The sequence below is a fragment of the Pseudopipra pipra genome, chromosome 6 (genome assembly GCF_036250125.1).
Source record: "Pseudopipra pipra isolate bDixPip1 chromosome 6, bDixPip1.hap1, whole genome shotgun sequence".
NCBI lineage: Eukaryota > Metazoa > Chordata > Aves > Passeriformes > Pipridae > Pseudopipra > Pseudopipra pipra.
Window position 1 is genome coordinate 28,833,632 of NC_087554.1, and position 14,757 is coordinate 28,848,388.

Consider the following 14,757-nt stretch of genomic DNA (forward strand, 5'->3'; position numbering starts at 1 on the left):
TACAGTAGAGTAGCATTCACCTCTGTGGCACAGACCACAGCCATTCCAGAGAGGAACAAAAGCTCTCAGACAGCACGCAATTAATCCAGCATCTATTAAACCAAGCACGGGTAATTTTGAAGGAACGTAACAGATTTCTGCTTTAAATTATTCTAAGCACTATTTTTTTAACTCTAGATGGTATGCACAGCTCAAAGTACAAAACAGAAGGCTGTGTTTCTGGCAGCTGTTGTCTTCCCAGAAGCTGTTTTACATCCCTGGCATCTCATAATCCTGACACAAAAATCAAGTAAAACACAGCAGAGGAACAACATTAAAAAGCCTCTGGCTCTCCTGCTGCCCATTGCCCGCAGGTGCCCAGCACTGGAGCAAACAATTAATTCCATGACCAATGGAACTAATGAAATCTGGTTTCCTATGGATTTATGGCAATATTTTGCCTTAGTGCCAGAGACTTGAGGAGTTAGTCTTTCTGCTAATACTTTGAATCCAGATGAGGATTTTATCAGCTGTAGTCTCTGGGAAAGACTTAATGAACTTTGAAGTGGTGATACATTTAGAAAACAAAAAGAAAGACATATTGCATGCTACATACAGTGAGAGATGAAATTTAGTGGTAGGAATTTACAAGATAATTAGAATCACAGATCAAAACAAATATAGCTTGTCTTCTAAATCCTAAAAATGGGACTGCTGCTTGTTTTATTTCTGTAATGTCTGTCCACACTTTTTCCAGTGCAATGCTATTGAATAATAGTGTGATTGCCAGTTTGGTGGTTCCAATAAAAGACACAGAGTATTTGTAGCAGTAGAGCATAAAGGTGTAAATAAACAATATGTTTTTACGGGGGAGGAAAATTACCCAGAGATCTAAGATGGGACATGTATTTTTTAATCTATTTACAAGTGATTTGGAAAAGAAGATGAAAAGTGAGGTGAGAAGTTTACAGAGAATTAAAAACTATTCTGGGCAGTCAAAACAAGAGTTGACTGTGAAGAGCTGCAGAAGTTTTTCATGATAATAAGAGATTGGGTTATAAAATGACAGCTGAAATCTACTGTTGATAAATGCACAGTAATGTTTCTGGGGAAAAAAACCACCCTAATTATACATGCATAATGAGGGGCTCTAAATCAGCCATCACTTCACGGGAAAATGATCTCAGCATCATCGCTAATTCTGAGAAAATGACAGGTCAAGGCTGAACAGGTGTCAAAAACACAAGTAAAATGTTAGGAATAACTGCAAGGGGAGGAAAAAAAGGAGAAAACAGAAAACATCATTATGTCCCTGCATAAATCTGTGGTGTGGTCCTGTGCTGGGTAGCGTTTTCAGCTTCTCCATGCTCCCACCCTCCCATCCCCACAGCCCAGCACGCATCAAAAAAGCCAGAGGAGGCATAGGGGCCAGAAGAGGCATAGGGAACAGCCAGAAAGCATTGGCCCTATGGGGCAGCTTCCAAGTGAGGAGAGAACAAATGTTCTGGGACTTACTGGCTGTCAAGGGAGATGGCAAATGAGAGACAGGTTTGCAGGTTTGCTAGGAACCAGCTGCTGCAGAGAACAAGCTGCACTTCCAGCCCCAGACATCCCTAAGCATCTGGGTCCTTGCAGCTGAGCAGGCACAGCCCAGTTGTGAGGTGCATGCTTTATATGCACTTGGTACTCATATTTTGGCCCCCAAACTTCCTTTAGAGGTCATTGTTAGGGAAGGTTATTTCGAGCCAACCCCATACTTTGGTTCTCACATATTGCTTTAATAGAGTTTATCCCTGATATGTTTTCCTACTCCTTTAATACATGTCCACAGTGGGATAAAATCTATTTGACACTTTACTGTAGTCCTTCTTGAGCAAGTTCAGCTGTGCCTGTTCAGTACAGTTGATAAAAGGTTATCAAACAGCTTGTGGTTGAAGCCTTCACCTTTTCCTGATAAAAACCCCATATGAAACAGCAAATCCAAACTCAGCACACCACAGCTAAACTCAGAGGGTGCAAACCTATCACCACATCAGTAGAGGCTGAACCTTCCATCCACTTCTGTGTGACCGGGATTTCATCTCTAAGTGTAGGAGCTTCCTAAGATACAATGGTGATTGCAAAGAGTGAAGGTGGCTTTTTGTCCCAGCAGAAATTGATTTAGTGGCTTTTTATTATATGCTCCTGAAATGCCCTAGTGCAACTGTGTGTTCTGATACCACAATAGCTCACTGTTGCGCAGCCTCTGCTTTAGTGATTTGTTTACATACCCACCTTATTCCCTGGAAATAAGAATCCATAGAAATTGAAAGAGCCTTCTTTCCAAGGCTGTCTGCCTGTGCTGAATGGAAGAAAGACCCGTCAGTGTCAAAGAGAAGCTACGGAGAGCAAAGGTACCTCCCTGGCAGCCTGACCTTGGCAAGGAGACAGGAGACTCAACATTCACAACAGCCAGCAGCTCCCTTTAATAAATATTTCACAGCAGAGAACAGCAGACTTGGGGAGAAAATGGAGGGCAGGGTTCAGCCTGTGACGCAAGGTGATGTGACCGGACCTTGTCTAGCAGGGCTGGAGGCCACCTAATTGGCATTCCCATGCCATGCTTACGAAGAGCATTCTGCAGTCCTCTGGGAACACAAAAATAATTAAAAGGCCTCTCAGCACGCAGTGTTGCTAATGGGCTATTGCCTGCCATGTGATGCTTTTGTGCTCAATTAGAGCAACACAGACTGCTAAAAATTCCCATCTCCCTCTGAGAGACACCTGGGTGGACCAAGTCTCCTCTTCTGCTGCACAATGGCCCTTATTGTGCATTGCCCTGCAGCGTTTGTGATAAGGAGCTAAAGGTAGAGGCGGTGGCTGAGCTTCATGCAGCAGAGTACACATCGCTCTACTTACTGCGCCACAGACTGAGCTCTGGCACTGGGAGCAGAGCACATGGAGCTGGTTGGTTCAGAACAGTCAACCTAGCACAGCCAGGCACCTCCACGGTGACCCTGAGCTGCAGAATGACTGGGCATATGGTGTGAAACAAAGGCCCTGGATGTCTTCCAGGCAGGACCTCACTTACACGCTGCATATCTTTGTGGACTTCTGGCTTCTCCTAGCACAGTGTAAGGCTTAGTTGGTGCCAGCTACAGCTGCCTGGCACAGAATTCCTTCAATATTGACCCTCTTTGTCTCTGCCGATCATGTATGAGATGATGCTGAGAGACCCATCAACACCTTTTGTGCTTTCTCAGGAGGGATTTGCCCACCTCAAGGCAATTTATCTCTGCAATCTCAGATTTGCCTTCTGTCCAAGCAGAAGGTTTTATTTACCAACCCTGCTGTGTGCCTAACGCCTTGTTTCTGATGCTCTCACAAGCCTTGATTCATTTTGCAAACCATTGGTGCAAGCCATCAGTGCTTTGCTTGGGCCAAAACAACAATTTGTCTCCAAGGTATGGTTGTTTGAGTATTCATGGGCTAAACTTTAGGTAATTAGCATTGTTAATGTTCTCTGTGTGATATTACAGCTGTGGGCCTCATTAAAATATTCTCCTGAGAGAAGTCAGGTGAAGAGTCAGGTGTCAGCTTTGCTTCATATGGAAAAGCCTGCCTGTTATTCTGAGAGAATTATTTGTTTAAACACAGGATTTATACATGATGGTGTATTTAATCCCCAGTGCTTCTGACAGCCAGAGAGCTGGACTGAGCTACTGAGCAGCATCACAAGGCTCAGACAGCCAGGCCCTGGCAGCCTCATCTCCAGGGGCATACTTGGCCAGAGAGAGAAACTCAGCAGCAAGGATCTTCATCTCTTCTGCCTAAGAAAGGCTCAGGCTCGTGAGCCCAAAACACAGGCAGCAGGCAGGAGTCTGCAGACTGGTCTCCCCTATGCCTACTACCTCACCCCACCAGAAGACCATGTCAGATCCTGCCCTCTGCTTGGCCAGCCCCAGCAGCTTCGCTGAGAAGCAGGAGGCTGGTGAGCACTTTTGAAAGAAAGGAGAAAGACAAAAGGCCACAGAGGAGCTTGAAGCTGATCTGAACCGAGAGCAGTTCAGGTGATGAGAAGAGAAAGGCTGCATTTCATTCTCCGGGGGAGATCTCCTGTTCCTGCTATCTGGGAGGCTCTGATGGGGAGACAGGTAGCAGTTCTTACCACCACAGACTAGCCTTCTTTGACACAGGTCACCACACGACCCTCATAGCAAGGGCCATGCTATCCTTTCGCATCTTCCTGTGGCAGCACCAGCCTCTGCTCCTCAGCGAAGGGATAATATGGCCCAAGGTCACCTTCCCATGGCACCACCAGGAGCAGTGATGGTCATCCTAGCCTGTCTTTGTATTTTATGCAAGGAGTGGGAGACTTGAGCACATTATCACCCTGGACAGTAAGTGAGTTATGCCTCAGTAAGAGTCCATATGCCTCAGCCACTGGGCACAACACATCTGTGCTCTGTCTTTGCTCTGTGACCTTCCTGAGCCCCGAGTCCTTTTCCCCAGGGCTGCCAGCAGCTGCTTGGACAATTATTTATGAACAGGAGTGGAGCTTCTCCAGCTGAAGGAGGTGGCTGTGGACAGATGTCAGTGCAACACATGAGCATGTACCAGCTGTTTGCAGGTGCTGAGCACAGGCAGGCAGAGATGCCCATTAACAGAAAGAGATGTAGAGAGACGCTGGATCCAGACCTGGTCTACCGTAGCTGCACAGAATATAAAGCATAAATGGTGGTGCTATTGTTATTTTTTCAGGTTTATTTTATTTTATTGGTTTGGGTTTGAAGTTTTTTAAATTTTTTTTTAATGTTTCGGTGTACCCCCAGTGTCACTTACTGGGCTGACCTCAGGGGAGCACAGACAGCTGCACTTGTGCCTGGGGAGAATGGCCACCCATGTGGCTGGGCTGAGTGCTCAGTCCCAGACAAAGCCTTGCGTTTTGAGATGCCACACATGACTGTCATCTTCCCACCATCTGAAACCAATGGCTGCAGCCTCTAGGTAAGTTTTTCCAGTAAGAAATTTTGTTGCTATTTCCCTTGGGGGGCTTGGCAGGCTGCTGATATTGGTAATGACCATGTCTGAAAATCTCCCGCTTCCTTTCCATTTTGGCTAGTTAGATGTCCTAATTTCTCATGGATCTTCTTTCTGCCGGTGGGAATTGTAGGTATGTGGCTGGAAGAGCAGAGAGGTGGAGAGATGCAATGGAGGTATCAGGTTCCTGGTGTGAAGAGAAGCTGAGGACATGGGCAGGAAAGAAGGATGGCAACAGGTGAGTAGGAGGAAGCCTAACAGGATGGAAAGTGGGAGAGAAGAGACTGCAGGATGAGGATGGATATGGAAGATTACCTGACTGCAGGGAGAGGATTTTTACAGTGGCATGCTGCTTTGCATCAATTATGCAAATCACCTGTATGTGCTGTCCAATGTTTCTTTGAGTTTGCTGTTTTGGTAGAGAAAGGCTGGCTGCTCCCCATGCTTCTGCAGCCACTATCATGGTGGGCAGTACAAAGCCAAGGGCACAGGAGGGTAAATGGAATTGCCTTGGTCAGCTCATCAGCTGGTTCATACTGGAGTACCTCCACTGAGTCTGCTATGCTGTCTCACACCTGCCAGAAATCTGATCCATCAAATTTTGTGTTGAGGAAAGTGTTTAGTTCTTCTTTCACTAGTAGAAGTGTAATACATCAGCAAAATTACCTGTTATACCAGGCCCTACTTGCTGTTTTAGGAACATTTCACCAGAGCTAGCTAAATCCAGTCAACATCCCTGTTTTTCTGGACCTTCTCAGTGCTAGGAGGAGTCTGGAACAGAGGAATCACTCAGTGGAAAGCTCAGGAGGATCCAGTTTTTGTCTTGGGCCTGTCCATATATCCATAGTCCATCTTTGCCCAACCCTTCAGTGTTTTGAGAGCTGCACACAGCACCCTCTGCCCTTGTGCTGCACAAATGGAAAAATTTGACTCCTGTAGCCAGGGCATGCAGCCAAGTCAAACTGCAAAATTTGGGCTCACATTTTTTCTGATGTCTGGTCAGGGTACTCAGAGTGTAATTTTACTTTGTCTCAGGAGTTGGAGGCAAATAGCAGAACCGAGAGGCAGCAGCGCTTGCTGCAAAGCCTATGCCATACCCAGGCCTTCGTATACCTGAAGCAGAAACCACGGACAGAAATTCCTCATAAGAATGGGAATCACGTAAGAAAAACAATTTTGTTTCAGGAGAATTCAGTGCAGGTTTTTATACATTTATAGAGGCCAGAACACTGGAATATTGACTACTAATATCTTTACTGTAACACTAACTTTGGAGAATTGCCGGGCACAGGGATTTTATCTCATTTAAATGTAGCTCTCTTGCATTCCTTTGTTGAAACGAAGAATAACTATCTCGAAGACAAGCAGTTCCACATACCGGAGATTAGCAGAGGCATCGGTGAGGAGTGGGGCTCCTGCCGGGTGCTGACATTCCCGCAGCACGGAGCAGAGCCTGCATTCAAATTATTCTGGGGAGAGCCAACTCTTCTGCAGGGGCAGCACAAGAAATGCATCAGGGGCTGGGCAAAAGGGTGCTTGTGCCTCCCAGCTCACCAAGCACAGGAGTGTCTGCTCATTTGTTGCCCGATGGACTGATGTGTGACTCCTTTCCTCATGCTCTGGTGCACGTGTGTGTTTCCATGGCCATCTGTGTATCTGTTCCAGGGCCGACATGTTCATCTGATGATACATATTTAAATAATGTAAATAATTGACATGCAATAAGGAAATGTGCTTTATCAAATGAAGTGAGACCAGGCAAGGCCCAGCATCAATTCGTATTCATACACTGTGCATTTCCTCCCTGTTTAATCTGTGTTTTAAAGGAACCTGCCCCTACTGGGAATTCCACCACCAGCCCTCACCGGTCTCATTTTGTGCCTAGTATGCCTTCAAAACTAATCCATTCTCAAAGCCAGAGGCTCATGTCAGCTTCATTTTGAGAGTGAGCATTTAATTTCTGCTTGCTCCTCTGCTTTAAAAAAACCCCAACATTTAAGCTAATAAAGGAGAAAGAGCAGGCAGGGAGTAGAGAAACAACAGTCTGATTCTCCATCCATCCATCCATCCATCCATCACAGCTAAAGCCCGTATTTTACTGTGAAGACGAATATCTCCTTGCCCTCTTTCTACCCTGTGTTGACACTAGAACTCTGTGTGAGACTCATGAGCCCCATTTCTCCTGAATTTAAATTCAATGCCCCTGTACTTCTTTCACCTGCCTTTAAAAGTTTATTCTTCCCTCTGTTTATTTTGTAATGGCAGCATAAAGTTTGACTGACTGAAGAGGTCTTACATTTGTAGTGCCTGCTGATCCTTATGGGAAGTGCCAGGTGAACGGTACAAATCCTCCCTAAATCCAGCTTGCCTTTGATCCAGCCATGTGTGTATCCTTTCCAGTCACTGTGCCTCCAAATGTTCCTTCTTTGGTTTTGGGAGTGTGTGGAGAAGCACTTTTATTAATTGTGCTCTGCAGCCTGTGAACAAATTAGCATGTGTGCACAAAGGTGCTCCCCTGGCCACCCTGTCTGTGCTGCTACACTTAATTGGTGTAGGCGTAGCAAGAGAGAAGCCAGCAGGCAGGCACTGCATTTAACTTCCCTCTTTCTTCCCCTCTCACTCAAAAATTCCTCTACATTATTTTTGATTCAGAGTCTCCAGGCATCTTGTTTAATTTATGCTGCAACTTTCTTATTGTCCCTGGAAATGATACTGGAAAGAAAAAATCCAGCAGAGGATCTTTAGGAGAGGGTGAGGGAAGATGCCAATGGTGATTATGCAGTGAGACTATCAGCATGAAGAGTGGCTACTGCCTCTGAACAAACAAGTTTTTGGTAAAAAATAGTAGCTTTGATCAATTTGTGTTTTCATTTGCCTCCATGCAACACTAACCCTTTAACTTCAAGTCCAGCCATTAAACTCAAGCTGCTCCTCCCTGAAAAAGGACTATGTGGAAAAAACCTTTCTTCCCCTCCACCTCCCCATTTCAGGCTGTTAGGATTAGCACAGCATCTCCAAACTTATGCCTGGTGTTTCTTCACCTCCTTCTGAGCGTGAGCTTTTGTCTTTGGTTTGTACTGCTTTCCTGTGCTTTGTCCTGTTCTCACTTCACATACAGACCATGAAGAACCTGCACGTCTTCAGTGTTTTCAGGGGAGGTTGATGAATGCACTGCTGTCCAGGGAGTACGCTCCAAAGAGCAAGATCTGAGCTCTTCAAAACAGCATGAGGCAGCAGTTTTGTGCACTTTGCCTTGGGTATTTGCAAAGCCACAGTCTAGAGGCAGAGCTTCTGCTGCCTGCACCGAAATGTGCTGCCCACCCTGGCATTTGCCTCCAGGACTCGTGTTTCCCGTGGGAGTGAGAGGAGAGAAGTCTACAGCCATCCCTCAGCCAGCCCACTACCCAGTATGACCCCTAGCTGGAAATCCTGCCACAGCAGGTAGCCCTGGCACCCCATCCCTCACAGGGGTACAGCTGATGGTAGCACAGCACCATCCTTTTCCAGCAGCACTGCTTTCACAGAGTCAATGGCCCAGAAGCACTCAGTGACCCATAGGACTGCAGGAGAAAGGAGAAAGTAGCATGCATGTCCCTGTGCCTCTTGGGCCCAGAGCATCCGGGTCTCACAACTCTCCCTTTCTCTGTGCTGTCCTGATGCCTCTATTGTTTCTCATCAGCTCTCATTATGTTGATTTAATGTCTTCTGCCTTCCTGGGGTAGAAATAACACTCGTCCTTCCCCTGCATCTTCAAAACAATGCTGTGCAGCTGTGGAAAGTCCTTGAGAGTGCATTAGTGGCAGCTCTGACCCACAACCATCTCTTGTTTGTCTGCTCCAGATAAGAGATTGCATTCTCCAGTCCTACAGACTGTAATGAAAAGATGAACGGGAGACAAGGGTCATTACCTGGGTAAAGCAGAGCTGTCTCACTCTCTGCAGAGGTGCTGGTTCAGCTTACCCTTGGTACTCCCACTCAAGTATGTTGAAGACAACTAGAAAAGTTGATTTTGGTACTGTCAGAACAGGGATTTTGGTACTGTCCCTCTCCCAACTCAGGGCAGACTGAGCCATGAGGGATGATTTTGTGTTGATACTTGCATGAGAAACCCAGTCTAGAAAGTAGAAGCTGTCTGTTTCTGGGCTGGAAATTTTGTGAGTGCAGAAAGCTGGGTAGCCAGGCCTCAGACAAGAGCCACCCTGGTTCCCTGCAAGAAGCTCTTCCTTATTTAGGTTTCTTCCTGCTTGAGGAGGCAGGTGAGTCATGATTTTGAGGAACAGGCATGGGCACAGAGCCAGAGGAGACCAAGAGCAAGCAGATAATGATGGGAGGTCTCATGGGAGTAGGCCAAAGACAGGAAGACAGAGAAAAGAGGGAGGAAAACTCAGACACAGCCTTCTGCTGCAGTTTCTGGGGAAGACAACTTTATTCCCAGGAATGAAAAGGTTAATTCCCTTGACAACCTCTCCCCCTCCTTCCCAAAGTCTATCTCAAAAATAATCAAAGTATTTAATTAATATTGCACCAGTCCAAATAAGTACAATCATCTTCCAGGAGTATTTACATGTCAGGCTATAATTAGCAACCTCCTTGGCACCAGCCCATATGAGGTGACAGGTCACGGTTTCCATTACATACTGCATTTTTCCATATCATTGCTCAGTCATGAGTGACTATGAAATGAGTTAACCAGACTCAGCAAAGATGAGGGATTGATTGAGCCATGGTGGCAACCAGAAGAGGAGCAAGTGATTTTCTTGTCAGGAACTTGCTGGCAATCATCAACACCTCAGTTAATTGATAACCTCCTATACTATTTTTTTTAAGTATGCTTTTCAAGTAATCTGAGAAGTGAAATTTCAAGATTTCTTTATTTCCTAGTGATTATGAACCATTTCTACCCTGACTAAACTTCCTTCTCCTCCTTAGTTGGAGGGGAGTGATTTGTCCATCCTACCGGAAGATGTCTCTTATTCCAACAGAGGCAGATGGGTGAAGGAGATACAGTACTTAAAACCCCAAAAATATTCTTGAATGCCTCTTAGTCCTAGACCTTGCTGTTAGTTGCTGAGACATGAGAGGGCATGTAAGGCACCACAATGAAGCTTCAGACCAGAAACGAACTTCTGCCTGTGGAGGAAAGATAGGAGGCTGAGTCCTGGAGCACTGGCTTCCTCTAATGCATTTGCTGAGATTTTCCTATTTTTACTATTATTTTGCTCAAAAAATGAACAAAACAGATATATGTATAAATCTACAAAAAATATCAATGAGCAAATTCTCACCTTTTCTCTTACAAAAATGTCAGCATCCTTATTTTGTCACTTGGACATGCATGTTGCCTATTTGCAAGAGCAGCTGGCTGGGCAAAGGCTCAGTGAGGTGAGGATCCACACTGAGGAGAATCCTTCAGTCTCCTTGGGTGCTTTTTGACTTCCTTCCTGGATCTTCATCCCTACATAATGTACAAAGGTTTTGCAGAAATGATGGCTTGTAGTTTGGTATGATGTTGACTTAACTGGCTTTCTGCTTGAATGTGAAGCTCCAAAGATGCTTTTTCTGCATTGCTTCTCACCGACCCACTCAGGAGTCCCATGCTCCATTTTGGTTGGGAATGCAGGAGTCTGTTTGAGGGAGACGAGGGAAAGGATGGATGAAGGATTTAGGGTGCCTGCAGATTTCAAGCTGATGCCCTGCCTGGCTGCTGTGAGGCAGCAGGAACATTAATGCTGACCCCCAACTATGGGCTGTCTTACAGCTGCAGTGGGACAAAGATGCAAACAAGTAAAAGTGCCTCCTCAGGCAAGAAAAAGCCAGTGAAAAACTAGAAGGGTAAGGAAATATAAATCAGTTTTGCAGTGAAGTGTCCTGCTGAACCTCTTGTCTGGGGCTCCCCTGATGTCTCTTGCCTGGCTCCTGCTGGTCCTCCGTGCTGGCGGCAGTGGACTGCCCTTCATGCCTCAGAGCGTGCAGGACTCAATTATGCACTAACATGTCTTCCTCAAAACTGGCACCATCTGGACCACCACCTGAATGTCATTTTTTCCTGCACGGCTTCTCACATGATTTGCCAGCTTGTGTTTGTGATTTTGAGGGGGGATGTATGTGAAAGGTGGTGAGATCTGGCACAGGATTTTTTGCATAAGCAGTGCTGCCGACAGAACTTTTATTTAGGATTTAGTTGATCTCTGCACCTCCTTAGAAACCTGTGCCATTTATTCAGAGGAGCTCTCTAAATCTGTCTCAACCTCCAACTGAGGTAAGTTTATTCCTCTAAAAGAATAAGCACATTAATCAGTCTAAGGACAATCTCCGAAATAATAAGCATCTTCTTGTTTGAAATGCTTCCACAGGGAAGAGAGACCATACCAAGATGGGACTTGGATGGCAGGTGGCTCAGGTAGCAAAGGCACCCAACCAGCATCCTACAGATCAGCTCTCACAACCTGCTCCAGGATGCTCAGGTGAAATTCATATTGCTCCATCACCTACAGTGCAGCTGATGTCTGATTATAAAAGTGTCCATAATCACAATCTTCATGTTAGGAGTTTGATTCATTCCAGGACACAGACTCCTAAACCAAATTACGATTTCATAAATCTGACAAATCCAGGCTGTTGGCCTCTTACTGCAGAGTACATTCTTGTACCAATGCTGCCTCCTCTACCAGCCAGTTGCTATATGGATGGCACAGGAAAGTTATGCAAAGACATAACTCCATGTAACTTCATTCATAGAAGCTATACTCAGATGGCACCTAAACACACTGTCCAGCTCTACAGGATCCAATTACGATCTATTTCTGGGGTGAACTGTAACAAGTACATTGGTCCACAGGGAGTGAAATTATTTGCATGTACCAGTAAAAAACATTTGATACTGAAACTTTTAAAACACTGATGTTTTAATAGCATCAAATATATTACTTCTTAAAGGGAAACTTGAAAACAAGAGTTCAGTGCCTGCAGCCTTCACTGAGGCCTTGAGGAAATGAGTTGCTTGCATTGCAAGCAATAAATTATAAAATTTCTAGTTGAAACCTCTTTGAAATCATACTTCCTGACAGTGTATGTCAACCAAATAAGGGTTTTAAATGTTTTACCGTATGCAGACACACAGCCTTGTCAATACATGTGCCATCACTAGCAAAATAACCCAAGAGTCACACCTCTCTGCCTTTGTGGTCCCAAAGGCTGTGCAGTTGGCATCACCGTGGAAGCCCTGCAAAGGCACAGTTGTTTTCTAGATACCTGTAAGCCCTGACCCTCAAGAACAAGGAGATCTAGATATTGCCCCACCAATGAAGTTCAAGGAGAACCGGGAACGATGGAGAGTGGCACTATCTCCAGGTGGAGACTAGTCACATGGACACTGGGTGACACTTTTACTGGTATGAGAAGGAGGATTTACCATTTTGGTTCTAAGAGTCAATACATTAACAAGTAGAAGTGGCCAGTGTTGGCTCCCATTCTAAGAAGAAGAAAGTGGGTGCCTTGCTGGGTGGGACTCAGGAAAGAGCCTATAAGAGGCTATGTGCATACTCTGTAGAGATACTTCCATTTCATATTCTCACTGCAACATGCAATTGCAACAAGTCCTCCAATATGTCCAGGGTAAGGGAAGTTTCAGGAAGACGCTGCCTCCACTGCTAAGGAAATTCTACACCATTCTTTGTCCACCATTAACCCATAGGGGTTTGCTTACATACTTTTCAGTTTGGGGGAACTGGTCACTGGGTATACTGCTCCTTTCATTTTTCCAGTCAGCGAGGCTACATCATTAGCTCTATTGTCTGCACCCTCCACATTTACAAATAAACCAGCTCCACCATGCAATAGACATGTAGTCTGGTGGCCTTCTGGTGGAGTCTTTGTAAAAGCTCTCCTAGTTTACAACAAGCATATCTATTTTAGAGACAAAGACAAAAACATATCTGTTCCTAATTACAGGGAGGAGAAGGGTGTATGCTCCTCCACAGGGGGAGCTCAGGTTCACAGCTGACTACAGGTAAGTGGGGTAGAGCTGTAGGTCTGTACTAACAAAAGGATTTGCCATGTCTTTCTGGGAACCAAGCCGGTCTAGGTCAGTCAGAAGAAGCTCTGCCAGGGAAGGGCCATGGGTCTCAGCCTTTTATTTGAAACTTAACTTGATTGCAATAAAAGCTCAGCTGCTGGTTCAGCACAACCCTAATTAAAACTGTGTCTTACGTCCCTTTAATGAATGGTGTAACAAATGGGAGTAGGCACTGATTGCATACCAAAAGTCAGTTAGTTTTGGCTGCTCCAGTAAAACATGAGCAGTACGTACGTGTAACTACAAAATAGCTCTTAGCCTGACACACGAATGGATTAGCGCGCATACCTGGAGTTAACTCCAAAGGAACTTAAGGAAAAACATGCTTTTGTTCAAGATGCTGAGAGAAGAGGTCCTTTTCCTTCTTAGGTGCCTGTCCTAAGTTTGAGTAGAGAATGGATGGAGGGATCGATGGATGGATGCAATAAGACAAGAGAAATTATTGAAATTCCTGACACATTGCTTGTTTTTAACAAGACGGAATGCTTTTTGGTTTTCTTTTGTTTGCTTGTTTGACTTGGTTTGGGTTTTTTGGTTTTGTTTGTTTGTTTGTGGGGTTTTTTTTGGTTTGGTTTGGTTTTTTTTGGGGGAGTTTTTGTGATATTTTTTTTTTTTTGGTTTGTTTTTTTTCTTTGTAAGAAATGAAATACCTCTTCCATGAAGTTGAGGGTGCCAACAATTGCACTTTTCCCCCTAAAAACTGAATGTTGGAGTGATGCCAACTCTCAGAGAAACAAAGTGCTAGCCACTGGCAAGAAAATGCAGTTTGATTTATTCTATACTTTTAAAGTGAATGGTAGGCCTGTATATTAAATCCAGCAGCCTTTTAATTATGGATTGGCTATTTCTAGTAGCCCTAAGATACAATTAGCTGTCCAAATGAAAAAACAGCTGGGTGGCAAGGCTGAAGTACTGGCTTGCTGATTTTGCCCAAACAAGGAGATTCTAACAACTTTCATCGAAGTTTTAGCTGCATAAATACTGTAGAAACCTACCCTACAGCTGAATACAACCCCCTATATCACCTATATCGAGTGCACAGTGAATGACACTGACTACAGTTTCTCAGCAAATACATAAACAATGATTTAGGTTTGACTGTGTTCACCCCCCTTTTCTTTCCAGAAATATTTTGAGTTAGAACTTGACTTAGAAGAATGTTTACAGAAGGTAGAATTAAAACAAGTATCAGAGAAAGGTTGAGCAAACCCCACTGTAACAGTTTTATCCATATTTTTGGGTGGCAGATACAATACCAGGTGACCTGCATATCCAAGAAAAACTAAACAAAGTTCCTTGCACTTCAACTATCCAATGTCAGTAGCAAACTCTGCGAATGAGCCACATATCAACAATTTCCTCAGGAACAACTCTCTGGCAAGTAAATATTTGGTAAGTGTATTTCAAATAGTGAATAAATCTTAGAGATACTGCAATCTACTTGCAGGCAATTTGTTAACACCAGAAGAAATGGAATTTGTCAAAAACATCTTTGCCCAGGAATGACAGGCTCATAGGCTAATAGAAATTAATTTTCCATCTCTAATATTGGGCACTACTTCTGCCTGGTATCACAGACCTTGACAGTTCCTTGGCATGTGACGTTGAAAACAGCCAGTTGCAATTTGTGTTTGGTTTTAAATTTATAATTTAGCCGAGGGTGTAGAAAAATGCTTCCTGTTGAG